The sequence below is a fragment of the Squalius cephalus genome (assembly GCF_949319135.1).
Source record: "Squalius cephalus genome assembly, chromosome: 18".
NCBI classification, from domain to species: domain Eukaryota; kingdom Metazoa; phylum Chordata; class Actinopteri; order Cypriniformes; family Leuciscidae; genus Squalius; species Squalius cephalus.
The window spans coordinates 7988315-8002945 of record NC_137139.1 but is presented as its reverse complement, the minus strand read 5'-3'; positions in this window follow the sequence as shown (position 1 = coordinate 8002945).

The window sequence follows — 14631 nt, the reverse complement described above, 5'->3', positions numbered from 1 at the left end:
TAGGGACCTTCACCATAATAACTGACCTGGGGTGCATTTCCCATACAATGACGTAACTCACTGCCTAACTTCCATAGGACAATGCATCGTTGGACAAAAATGAACTAGCTAGTTATGACCATTTCCTGTAACCGTAGTAACATGGTCGTTAAAACTGGCATTCGTTTGAAATATATAACCATATAATTCCTACAGAATAATCCAGCATCGCTAGTCACCAGCATAAGGTGTGTTTGGCTTGCTGGGATCAGCATGGGATGCTGGTTGCTGGTCTGTTGGTCTCCATCATGGGAACAGGAAATGCAACTAGACCAGCACAAACCAGTTTGGACCAACATTGATTTCATGCTGGTTTATGCTGGATTTTCCAGCAGGGATGATATAAAATCCACTGCATGTTGAAGTTGTCTTATTTTTCCTATAGAGCATGGTCTAATGAAAGTCGTACTAACAAGGAACTGTGCTTCTAACCACAGGTCGGGAGCAGTAGTTTCAGACACACACATTTGTGATGCTGTTTGTGAATGTTCATTGGAACTATGGTTTTGGGAAACAGCGGATAGTTAGTATTGATGGAACAGTTGGCTAACAATGTTTCTGGGAAATGCACCTCTGGTTAAAAAAGCAGAGGTTGATCTCTGGAGATATGTATTGAGTGAGTGTGAGGGTCGAGTTTTTCGTTAAGAGTGAATTAGTTACATTTTAGTTGGATTTTCTCTGAAAGGAGAGCACTCTTACTCTGCTTCTAGAACTGACGCTCTCTTTCCTCCTGTCTTTCGTCCTAGTTTCCTGTATTCTGTGACAGCACCTTGGGGAGTTCTGGGGCGAGGAGAACGAGAGCTGAGAGAGTAGAGGCTGTATAGGTTGTATTTAGTCGCTAAAGGTTCAGCTGTCCTATATTAGTGACACACTTGAGGCGAAAGACGAGCCGAGCAGTGGATCTGACGATCAGAGCCGTGTGTGTGTGACTGGGAGCCGAGACGGACCAGTATGTGGTGTGTGTGTGTGTGTGTGTTGTGTAAGGGTGGACATTACAGTTGTTTTCAGTTGAGATTTGGTTTCAAAGGCAGGTGTGTTACCGAGACCGTATTAAAGATTTGTGTGGGTGTGGTCGTGTTTGGTTTAGCCTTGGGGTGCCACGTGAATGTCATCATGACCTTTTAGAAATGAAAGACACAATCCAAACAGCTGCAGGATCCAAAGATGTCACCAGGTTTGGATAACTTTAGGAGAAGTGTCTAAGGGTACGTTTAGACTTCAGGTAAATGTGGCCCAAATCTGATTTTTATGACTTTTTGTCATGACAGTGTGAATGACACAAACCTCATGGAATCTGATCTTTTCGATTCTGATTCGGGCCACTTCACATGTGATCCTGAATCTGATACAGGGCAGATGTTTTGCAATGCGACCTCAGTCTGAACAGTCACATCGGAAGTCACTCTAGAGCAATGTTTGTCTCTGTTTTTTCACATACTCATCTTTGATAAATTCATAAATCTGCTGTCTTCTGCGGCCAATCACGCTATAAATAAATGCTTAATCACTTACTTTAATGTCTTCCCTGTTTACTTCCATTTGACAGCGTGCTGCGTGACGTCTTTTATCCCTCTTTTGCGCATGCGGGTCAGTCCAGGACCATGATCTGTTGACTCAGGAATCTGATATTTTTACAGCTATACAAAACAGAAAATCGTATGTGAATCGGAGTCTGCACACATATCTGCACTGACATCGCCTGGTGGTCTCGGCCCAACTAAAAACAGACTCTGGAGTGGTTTGCTTGTGATGAGAAAGCAATCTGACCCAATCAAGTTGTGTCATAATTCATAATGGGAAATGTGATAAAAAGCAGCAGTGTCTAATTATGTGGCTGAGCACATTAGTTATCGCAGTTGAAAACTGAAGCTCTTAAAATGTTGTGTAATTGACCTTCTCTGAAACTGGAGCATTGCAAGAATGCTGGCCCAAAAAAAGCCTTGACTCCCACTCTGAAAAAATATGTTTTATTAATTTTTAACTGTTAGAGTGGGAATCAAGGGTAACACTTTAGTTTAGGGTCCAATTCTCACAATTAACTAGTTGCTTATTAGCATGCATATTACTAGGATACTACTACTATGGCCGTTCATGTCGAGTGCGACGAACTGCTTCCCGTTTTGAGCGTCTCTCTTCCAGAAATGACTTGTAGGACTCCTGAGAGTCCCTGCGGCCGTTGTTAATTGCTGCACGCCAGTTGGGTCTGTCATTTGCAAGTGCCTCCCAATTGTCCAGGTTGATGGAGAAGGCCTGAAGATCCCTCTTAATGACGTCTTTGAAACGTAGATGGGGGCGACCCTGTTTGCGGGGGGCATTTGCCAGCTCGCCATACAGCAAGATTTTTGGGAGGCGGGTGTCATTCATTCGATAAATATGTCCAGTCCAACGGAGGTGGCGTTCACGAAGGATGGTGTACAGGTCACTGGAACCAGTTCTCTCAAGTATGACAGAGTTTGGCACATGGTCCTTCCAGCATACACCCAGTATGGAGCGGAGGCAGCGAAAATGGAAGGCGTTGAGGCGATGTTCATGCCTCCTGTAAGTTGTCCATGTCTCACTTGCATATAGTAAGGTGCTAAGTACACATGCATGGTATACACGGACTTTGAGGAGCAATGAGAGGTTCTTGTTGTGCCAGACACGCTTGCTCAATTTTCCAAACACCGATGATGCCCTCCCAATGCGCATGTCAAGCTCTGCGTCAAGGTTATTGTTGTTTGATACTGTGGAACCCAGATAGGTGAATTTGTCTACCACAGATAGAAGTGTGTTGTTAATGTATACTGTAGGGTTCAGGGTTGCAGGTTGGGCAAGGATAACTGTCTTTCCAAGACTGATCTGCAAACCAAACTCTAGACATGCAGCGGCAAAAGATGAGCAGAGTAGTTGTAGATCTGCCTCTGAGTGGGCAACAAAGGCAGCATCATCAGCATAAAGCAGCTCACGTACCATAACATGGCGTACTTTGGTCTTCGCCCGCAGTCTGGCCAGATTGAACAGTTTTCCTGAGCTGCGGGTGTGTAGAAGGATACCCGAGTCATCAGGGAAGGCACGGCGTAGTAGGGCAGAGAAGAAAATTCCGAAAAGGGTAGGAGCAAGGACACATCCCTGCTTTACTCCACGCCTTATCCGGAACTCTTCAGAGCGAGTGCCTTCAAACTGTACGGTTGCCTTCATGCCCTCATGAAACTCAGTGATCACCTTCAATAACTTTGGAGGGCAGCCAAGTCTTTGTAGAATGAGGAAAAGTCCAGATCGACTAACGTAGTCAAAAGCCTTGGTCAGGTCTACAAACACCAAGAACAGAGGTTTATGCTGTTCAATACACTTTTCCTGTAGTTGACGAACACAGAACACCATGTCTGCTATGGAGCGGCCAGCACGAAACCCACACTGGCTTTCAGGGAGGATACGGTCAGCAAGGATTTGTAGACGTGGTAGAATAGTGCGAGCAAATATCTTGCCAGCAAGACTGAGCAAAGATATTCCTCTGAAGTTGTTACAGTCTGCACGGTCCCCCTTGTTCTTATAGATGGTAATGATGTTGGCATCTCTAAGGATATCTGGGAGATATCCACTCTTCCAGCACATCACAACCAGATGATGTAGGACAGAGGCAAGAACATCACCGCCTGCCTTATAAGCCTCAGGGGGGAGGCCGTCAGCTCCGGGAGACTTGTTATTTTTCAGTGCTTTAATTGCAGATTTGACTTCCTCAATGGTAATATCTGCATCCAGATCAGACATAGGGGGGAGCTCAGGAACAGCAGCAGTTATTGCCAGTGTGCTGGCTGTGACAGGCTGAGCATAAAGAAGGCTATAGTGCTCCGCCCATCTCGCCAATTGAGATTCCAAATCAGTCAGAAGTTCACCTGATAGGGAACAGAGTGGAGAGGATTTTTTAGGGACTGGGCCCAAGGCTTCTTTCAGACCTTCAAAGACTCCTCGAATGTTTCCAATGGATGCACTTGACTCAATACGGTCACACAGTGTGCTCCAGTAAGCCTGCATGGCTGTGCGAGTGACCCGCTGGACATTGCGGCATGCCTGCTTCAAAGCTGCCTTATTTGAGCGAGTGTTATGCTGCAGGTAGGATAGTCTGGCTGAACGTTTAGAGTCAATTGCAGGTAGGAGCAGGCTGACATGGGTTTTGAACCAGTCAGGCTGGGATCTGGATCGCTTTCCAAAGATGGAAAATGCAGCCTTTGTGGTAGCAGAGTGGAAGTGCTGCCAGGCAGCCGTGATGTCTGCATGAGGAGGTGAGGAGTAAAAGCTGGAAGCAAGTAGTTCCTGGAACGCATGCTGCGACGCAGGAACATAGGTTGCAGAAACATCCAGACGAGGAGTAGGCTTTGGCCTGGCGTAATGAAACTTGTTTGGGACCATCCTTAGTTTGCAACGTAGAAGGGCATGATCAGTGTCACAATCTGCTGAGTGTAGTGATCGGCAGTGTGTTACTTCCTTCAAATGTTCACGCTTCACCAGTACATGGTCAAGTTGGTGCCAGCGCTTAGAACGTGGATGACGCCAGGTGACCTTGGAGGAGCTTGAGCCCTGAAAGAATGAGGAGGGGACACAGAGTTTGTGGGTGCTACAAAATTCCAGTAAGCGCTGACCGTTGTCATTCATGTTGCCATATCCATGGCTTCCCAGAATGTCAGGCCATGCACTAGAGTTAGCACCCACTCGGGCATTAAAGTCACCAAGGATCATCAAACGTTCGGTTGAGGAGGTCTTCTGAACAATGGCGCTAAGTTGATTGTAGAATGATTCCTTTACATCTTGATCAGAAGTCAGTGTAGGGGCGTAAGTGGCTATGATTGTAACTGGGCCACAGTTTGTGTGCAGACGCAGTGAGGAGAGGCGTGAGGAGATGGGCACAGGTTTTTCCACTGAGGAAAGTAGCTTGTTTTGGATTGCAAAGCCAACACCGTGCATTGGTCTGTCACCGTCTGGGTATCCATTCCAGAATAAAGTATAGTTTTTTTCCCGGACAGAGCCAACACCGTTCAGCCAGGTTTCACTCAGGGCAGCGATGGAGATGTTAAGTCGGAGTAGTTCTGCATCAATCAGGGCTGATTTACGAGGTGAGACGCAGTCCATGTCAGAACTAACACCAAGAGAATGCACATTCCAGCATGCGATGGAGGTGTATGCGACAGTTGCAGGATGACGACCAGGACGCGCCTGCCGTACACGCGAACCTTGCCGAGCAACGACAGCACTCTTAAGGACAGAGTGCTCCCGAGTTGCCAGTCGTGGGGGCTGAATGTTTGACGTCATAATGGAGAGATGAGATGCTCATAGTAGAGAGCGCCCGGGCAAAATTTAAGTGAAAGCATGGATGCCCAGGTCAAACTTCCACCTCTGGACTCAGTGCTACAGATTCCAACGGAACACAGGTGTGTGACGGTTGGTGTAGTTATGAGTTGCCCCGCAGTGACCAACTAACTAGGTCTATTGCCCCGTGACCATTGGCGAGGTGCTCTTCTGCTCACCGGGCGACTGAGACAGACCGACTCAGGTGCTGTGAAAGCAGACGCGCTCTGATACTCAGCATACCAGCCCCTGCTGCCGGGCTAGCAGGGTGGACTGGGTTTCGTCTGGTCTCTCGCCTTTGACCTGTCTGGCTTGCTTAAAGCTACCAGGGGTACAAGTCCCCCGCCAGCTTAGCTCTCAGGGTCATTGGGACTCACAAGCTGTTCCACCACGACAAGGTACCAGTCCATGGAACAGTTATTACTATTACAGTTATTACCATATTACTAGGATATTGGCTGTTTATTATATTAATGTCTTATTCTGCATGGCCATATTCTGCATCCCTTAATCATATCCAATAACTACACTTAACAACTATGTTACTAACTATTAATAAGCAGTCATTTTATTGTTTATTGAGTTTATTAAGTCATGGTTAACAGTTAGTTAGTGAGAATCGGACCCTAATCTAAAGTGTGACTGAATCAAGGCTTATATACATTTGTATATGTGTGTGTGTGTGTGTGTGTGCGTGTGCGTGCGTGTGTGTGTGTGTGTGTGTGTCATCTTGATGGGTGAACACTATAAACAGAATCCCATAACATAAAAGAGTGCACTCTGACCAATGAGAGGACAGTTTTACACATGTGCATGAATGCATTTTTGATACGATTTGAAACGGTGCATTATGAAAGCAAACTAAACCAAGGCAAAAGGTAACGTTGAAACAATCTGTTGTTTCAGAATAAAGTAAACTATCTACAGCCCTTCACTTCTACAGAATATTCATGATGTGCAGTAATCATGAAATATATTTAATGAATCTGTGCAGCTGAAATATAATTTACACCTAGCAATAATGTTCCTTCTCATTTTTGTTCTTGCAGAGGCACTTTACAAAAAAATTCTGGTTACACTTTATGTCGATGGTCCCCTTTAGACCTTTATTGGACTATAGGTAACGTTGCACCAACATGTCAACTAACTCTCATTAGAGTATTAGTAGAGTATTAGTAGACTGGTAGGGTTAGGGTTAGAATAAGTTGACATGCACTTGCAAAGTTACTTATAGTCAGTAGAACATCTGTTGAGGAGCATCACAATAAAGTGTTAGCAGATATTGAGCAGACAGTCTACTAATACTCTAATGAGAGTTAGTTGACAAGTATGTGCAACATTACTTAGTTAACAATATCTAAAGGGATCCATCAAAATGCAGTTACCAAAACTCTTACTTTAAATGTCACTTTTCAAGATAAAAGACAAAAAATAATAATGCATGGTCTCTGTGAGTTTCTACTTTTATTTAGATTTCTTTTTTACAGACATAATAATCTATCATCTTCTCGTTGTTGATTGTCTGCTCAGGGTAATGCTGGGAGCACCTGGGTCATAAACCTGGTTAGTAACGGTTGTCGACCACTCTCTTCTGTGGTATGTTTACAGTACCTCGGTTTTATTGTATAGTTAGCTAACATTAGAGCCGAGAGCTAACAGCACCATGTTTGTAATTTTATAGCTAATGTAATTAGTCATTCATCACTTTGTTTTTTTTTTATGCCACACCACAATGAATTCCCCACCCAGAGGGGAATTTTATTGCTCAATCTGGTAAACCTGAGACATTGTCGAGATACAGCGCTGTAACTATAGGATCTCATGGACACCAGTGCAGAAACGCTTGACAGAAATGACATCATACAATAACACTTTCTAAAAAGTGTGAGCCTGACAATTGTGCCAGAGTTTCTGCTGGATTTAGTGCATAAATCATATTGTTTACATATTACTATATTTAATTACAATTTCAAATGCAATTTGGATGTTTTCACTGTGACTGTTTAACAATAGTCCATTAAACTAACACAGTATCTTTAACTTTAATCTTGTGTGTGTGTGTGTGTGTATACAGTATATGATTATATTGGAACTGAAAACAACTAAAGATTATTTCCAAGGCAATATTTTCTTGTCATGGGCTTGGGAGCATTTGGACAGACATGTTTTGTGGTCTGTGCTAACTCGTGCACATGATCCACTGTGAAGGTTCGAGTGACCCTAACTTCATTCACCCCAAAGAATATTTACACTGTCTGAATCGTTCAGACCCTTCAAGTCTCTGTCTTAAAGGGTAACTCTTGCCAAAATGCAACCTAGGCTCTTTCTTGTTAATCTACTCAAGGCAAACTTTTGTTTAAAAGCATAATTAGAATGGAAACGCCACTTTTACGTTTTAGGTTAAAATGAAAAACATTTCCATTCTAATTATGCTTTTAAACGAAAGTTTGCCTCGAGTAGATTAACAAAAAGACCCTAGGTTGCATTTTGGCGAGAGTTACCCTTAAGTCTGGTCTTGTCTAGTCAACAACACTGACAGTTTATACACTGATAATATACAACAATGATAGATTTCTCACGACGGTGGACACGCACTGTTAAGAGTCTCAAAATGTAATCTAGCAGGGGTGTATACGTGTTCAAAATACTGTGATAATGGGCCCCTGTTCTGTGGGCCCCGGTGCATTATCCCGCCTGCACTGCCAGTATTCATGCTACTGTTCAGATCTCTTCCAAAAGAAACCTGTAGCAACAAGTGACATCTAAAGAGATGGTGATTTCATGCTCTGTAAAACAACAGTTAAGAGTGAAATAAAACACTCAAGAAATATGAGATCAGAATGAGAAGTATAAGGCTGTTTTATGTGCAGAACAGAGAGATGACTCACAGGTTCACCATCTGTGAACACACACACACACACACTGCGTGTCTGCGCAGCATGCGGTGCTACAGCAGATCGCCTGCAGCAGTTCACCGTGTTAATCTGTGTATTACAGGACACAGTCCAGGATAGAAATTATACCTGCAGTCACAAATGTGTTGGATCTCTAAAGCATGTGTAAGCAAATATTTATACTGAAAACAGCTCCACCAGTTAAACTGGATCATGTCTATTACTAAATGCCTTCGAAAGAAGAAGCGCTGTGTTTTTTGGCAATACTTACTAAATAATTACATTCTTAAGATTTCCTGGCTGATGCATTTTACATGATGGTTTTTGACAACGCACACAAAAACCAGACTTCGCAAGGCCATTAAAGTTAAACTGGTGTGACGTCATTTTGAAATAAATAAATAAATAAATAAATAAAAATCAGGTGAAAACGAAGTTTCTTAGGAGTTTGTTTTGGGAGTTCGAAACAGCTTGCCAAAGCGAACTTTCCAGAGAAGTTTTCTCCGGCTAGTAAACACCTTCGAACTGTCATTGGTCCCTGGCGATTACACAATAGGTGGGTGTGGCTCTGCCGTGGAAATCTTCGCAAGTGAAAACATGAACACACTGGAGAGCCGCTTTATAGAAGAAACTGAAGGTGCAATTCTAACTGAAAGAGACACTGACACTTTTATTCATGTTTAATACTGTAAAGCTGCTTGCTTTAAATTCATACATTAAAGTGCTATATAAATAAACGTGCCAAACTGGTGCAAACATATCCTCCTCGCCATGATCAGATGCTTTCTCCACTGTTGTTTTCTCACCGCTGTCATTTTTGTTGTGTGTAAAGTGAGAGAGTAAAGTGAGTAAAGAGAGTAAAGTGAGCATGGTGGGCGGCAGCGGATGTTCATTAACCCTTTAGAACCCTTTAGGCTGTGTCATCGCCGACACATGAGTCATTCTAATTGGGGATACATTTCGAGTCTCCCAGATAAACCTTCTTTTATTTAAATAATAAAAAACTTTTTTGAATCAATTTTGAATAATAACACTAATTATATTACACTATCACTAAAAATAATGCTTTATGTATATTTAGGAATACAATTTAAAGGGGAAATATTAACTAAATGACTCCCACTGCACCTATTATTGACTGTCTCCGCCTCCTGATTCATACATTCAACTTGAATTATCATGAAATAATTTATGGTATTAATACTAATACTCTATTGATGAATTATGTCTAATTTTCAATGTTTTTTTTTTTTTGTTTACTCTTTTAAGTTATATAAACAATTGCACAGAATATATATTTTCTGTATTATTTGTAATTTAATTAATAAATAATTAGATTTTGTGTCTGTCCCTCTGGTCAACTCTGTTACCTCTGTTATAAAACAAACAAACAAAAAAAAACCTCCAAAGCATTTGTAGAAAAAGCATGTGACTTGCACCAAGGGATGTCACTTCCTCTGGTGGGAAACTCTGGAAAGCGTGAAGTATTTCATTATTCTTCTCTCATTCATTTGTACAAAATGTTTAGTATACACCAATAGTAGATTAATTATTTGTCAAATCTATTATTGTGATATTGCAGTGAATCTCTCATTCACTTTTTAAAAAACGATAATATGGTGAAAACCCATAAAATTATGATTTTAGACATGCCATGTGGTATCTGGTTTGAGGTTAGCATTTTGAGATAAATCATAAATTGAGGAAAATGTCAACTCTGTTGTCGTCAACTCTGTTATCAACCCATATAAATCAACCCATTTTGTCTGTAACAGAGTTGACAGATTTTTACATTGATGTTCAGTTAGTAAATTGATGTTCAGCATTAATATTTTAAATCTTACAAGTTTAAGATCAGCAAATATTTAAAATGTTGGATTTAAAGTGCCTTCTATGAAAATAAAAAGGTTTAACGGAAAAAGAAAATCATATTTTTTTGTTTTCTTTCTATACTTGAAATGTACCCGCAATTCTGGAATGACCCACATACCAGCAAGCTGTATTCATTTTACCGTAACTCTTCGACCGCTTGCACTATCAAAACCATTCAAATTATCACGGTAATTTCATGCTTTCCATCTGCAAATGACAGCAGCGCGGGAAGGAAGGATTTGAACAGAGAGATACGAAGCGCGGCAGGTTCGAGTGTTTCGGATTGCATAAAATAATAAAAGAAACAAACAAATACATGGCGAAAGAAGTGTTAGAAAGCAGAAGAGGGGATTGGGATGATTTTTAATGAAACTTGGGAAGCGGATGGCCGTTACTCTTTCACGTATCTGCATGTAGTGCGTGCATTTTTATGTGTGCGTGTATGAAAAAAAGTCTCCTAAATGTAAACTGTGCAACCCAATGTCACAAAAAAGACTTGTATATATGTATTATAGTTCATTTTTCAACTTGAAAGTGTTAGTTTATTTCGTTCATGATTTTTTCAGTTTTTTTTTCTAAATAAAAATCAGTAAATTTATTCTCGTTTTTTTTTTTTTTTTTTTTTTTTTTTTTTTTGTGTAAATTTAAATTCTATTTACAAACTCAACACACACAATAATGGTCAATAACTGTAATTTGTTGAAAGCTAATATTTTTCTGAAAATGATGACATTGTTTTAGAATTGTACTGTCAAAAAATCTAAATATGTGAAAAACACCTATTTTAGCTTCAGGTTCTAAAGGGTTAACAGTTTACTTTTCTTCTTTTTTTTTTTTTACAAAAAAGAACTTCTCCATGAGTATGTCAGGTTTACCAACCTTGTCCAACTAACAAATAATCTATTACACAGTAGGAACCATCTAGTAACAACCTGACAACCACCCACAGAATCCTGGTATCATTGTGGTGACTTTAGCAGGTAAACACCATTCACATTTTCTTCTAAATAGTAAAAAAAAAAAAAAAAAAAAAGGGAGTTTTCTGTTGAAGGTACAAGGAAGTTTAAAAAGAATATTTGGTTCATCTGCTGTCTGTTTGTCTCTCAGTTTGCTGTGTCAGGACATTTTTTACATTTTGAGATACTCATACTTTTAGCTCGACAAACATCTGGGCCCTGTTAGTTCTTTGTGAATGCGTATACATGTCTAAGAGGAGTTTTGACACAGATAACCCTTCATTAGTCAGACATGTGCTCTCCTGTTTAACGGTTTTGGTCGTCCAGCCAACAATGAAAGCAGGAAAACCAAGCCCAAATGAATTGCAGAGTTTCTCTCTCTTCGTGTTTTCACATTTCAGATTTGTTGGGACAGGGAGAGACTTGTGCGTATTATGAAGTATTCACAATTTTCATTTTCAAAATATTTTATCTGAAAGATCAGAGCCCTGAACCACATACATCATTGTTCATAATGTCGAAAAAAGACAATAATTTACTGATCATAGTATGATTAAAAACAAAACCCAGATAAAACATATCTATACTACGAAAAAAGCATGCATAACTTTCACTCATCCTCAACTCTCATCCTTACTGAAAAAGGAGCATTTATTGAAACTGCATGCACATCCATAACTTTCTGACATCAACCATGTGAATACATTTACATTTTTACACATCTACATCCTGACAGTCATCCATAACTTTCTAGCAACTCGCCTCTAAGGATCCCTTAGGAACCACACAGCAACTTCCTTGGAATAAGCCTCAATACATTACACTATAAAAAATAAAATCTTTAAAAAAACGGTCAATGACTGTCAGTTACGGCTGCCAAACAAAAAAACGTAAAAATAAAGTAAATATCCGAATTTAAATAAAGCTCATCCTGGACTGAAGCTCAGGCTTTACTCTCCAGCTCTATTACTCTAAGTCATTATACCGAAAATGTTTTGACAGGATCATACAGACTCACACAGACATCAAGAATCAGCGTATAAACAAACCATAACAAATGTGTGTCAAAAACACATTGATATCCATAAAAGTTTTTTGCACTTTATTTAAATGAGCATATTTTAATTAAATTTTATGGGTTTTGTTTGGCAGCCGTAGCTGCCAGTCATTTGACCCTTTTTTATTTTTTTTTACAATGAAGGTATTTGATCATAATAATTCAGGAAATACCTGTGAAATAACAGTGTTTTTTCGGTTGATTTAATTTAGGATGTTTTAATGTTACAGGTTTTTTTGGGGCTGCCAGTCATTCGGCCGTTTTATGATTAAACTGTTTTATTACTGTTTAATTACAGATTATATTTATAATTTCACATACATTTTTATGTAATTTAAGTCAATACAGTCAATTTTCTGTATAAAAAATGTGAATTACTGCAATTTGTCATTAATGTCACAATAACTAAAGTTATAGCTGAATTTTTTATTTTACAGATTTTTTTTTTTAGATTTACAGATTTAATTTAAAATGAAAGAAAATGAACATCAAACAAATCACAGTTATTTTCTGTAAACATTTTTTTTTTTACAGTGTAGCATTGTTGTGCTGAGTTTTGTACATACAAGTTAATATCTCTATGCACAAGCAAACTTCAGTTATATTTGGGTTGTATTTTAGAGACTGTGGTTTCAGTTTTAATACCAAACACATGGGATCCCAATACTGGCTTACCCACAACATTTTTATAAGTGTGTGTTAAAAACCGCTATTTCTATTTCTGCCTTTGTGCCTAAAATGATCTTTTTATGTGCTCCGTATATGTAGCTCCTGTGTATGTGTTTAATGCACTTTTTCAGAGTAATAATGTACAGCATTATGTAAATAATGTACTATTTATACTGACTTACAAACATCAATCCTTCACAATCACGTGATTGTGAAAGATTGATGTTTGTAAGTCAGTATAAATAGTTTTATGGTCATATCCATCAATTACCATATGACTGAGGTCTCTCCTCTAGATGACATCACATCTTGTTTGCTTCCCAATCTCCAGAAATCCGGAGCAGGAAGTGGGGAGCTTCCTGTTGTGATGCGAACGTGCTGTTGCGGTCATCACCTGGCCTGTAAACAGAGCACCCATGCTCACTTCTGATTGGCTGTCGAGAGTCTTTCTGATGTGTAGTCAATGAATCACTCAATGGCTCGTAGCCAATCAGAAGAGCAAGATCCCCTCCCTGTGAACTGTGATCCCCCTCCCACCACAATGGGCAATTATTCAATTGTATATTTTAGCTGATGTCACATCATGATGCATTTCCTGCACGTGATTTTATCTGAAATGTGTGGTTTGTTTGCTTCAACAAGCCAGTCACTGAAAAATGTATGACGTTATCAGTGGACAGATGAGTCATTTAATCTAAATGATCTAAAAGGCTCTAAATGGTAGACAGCAACATTTGTCTGCCTTCTATGATATTTTGACTACAACATTATACTTTAACCATGTGCAATTTGATAAGATTCCAGTGACAATCAATTTGTCCACACTGATTGTGAAAATTATAGGCGTGTTTGACTTCATGGGGTGCTGTGCAGACTGGTCGCCATCTGACTTGAAGCAGTGCATGTTGGGTAAAATTATACACCGGGAGAGAAAGTGCTTGTATTGCTTACGACCTCCAGCTTTAAATTACTCGCCAAGTAACAAGGACCCTTTGTGGTCACAGGGCGAGATGGGGATCTCGATTACGAGGTAAGGTGGATGGTCAGGGGCGGCGCATGTCAAATGAATCACCTCAACCTGCTAAAATGCTTGAACGAGGGGACATAGGTCGAGCTAGCGACAGCAGTTTCGGTAGAGTATAATCTCGGACCAGAAGCAGCTATCCCAGTCAATCCACTCGCTCTGGTCCCGGGGGTAGACAGTTGCAGATGTGTTCTCACCCCTGCCCGGTCGCACCATCCGGGTGGTGGGGGTGTGTGGTGAGGGGGGCATGGCAATGCGGTGTCTGCACGGGGAGAGCGTGTGCGGAGACGAGTGGTGAGGACTGGGTCAAGTGCATAATGATTAACACCTGTTTGTAATTCCAGTGACTGGCGGAGAGACGGGATAAATACAGCCGGCAGACTTGAGAATAGGAGGGTTGAGTTAAAAAGCCTTGTGTTATATAGAATGGGCAGGAGCGCTATAGTTTATGAGAGAATGATTTGTTTATGATTTGACTTCTTCATCCTTTTTATTTCTTGAACATTGTTACACATACAATTGACCTCTCGCCGGCCCCTCCCCCAAAACGGCCATTGTCCAATCACACATCATAGCAACCGTTACTATGTGAGCAGGTCCGACAAACATTGACTCCAAGCAAGATGGTGAAGCGGTGCGCCCACGGCGTTTGTAAATCGGACACTACATACCCCGCGAGATTGTCTGGAAGAGTTGTGTTCTTTCCATTCCCAAAGCCGAAAACACAACGTGAGCGGTGCCTGGATAAAACAGTGTGGACGGCCCCACTCCCAGTTAAATGTGTCGAACATTACGAAGCAT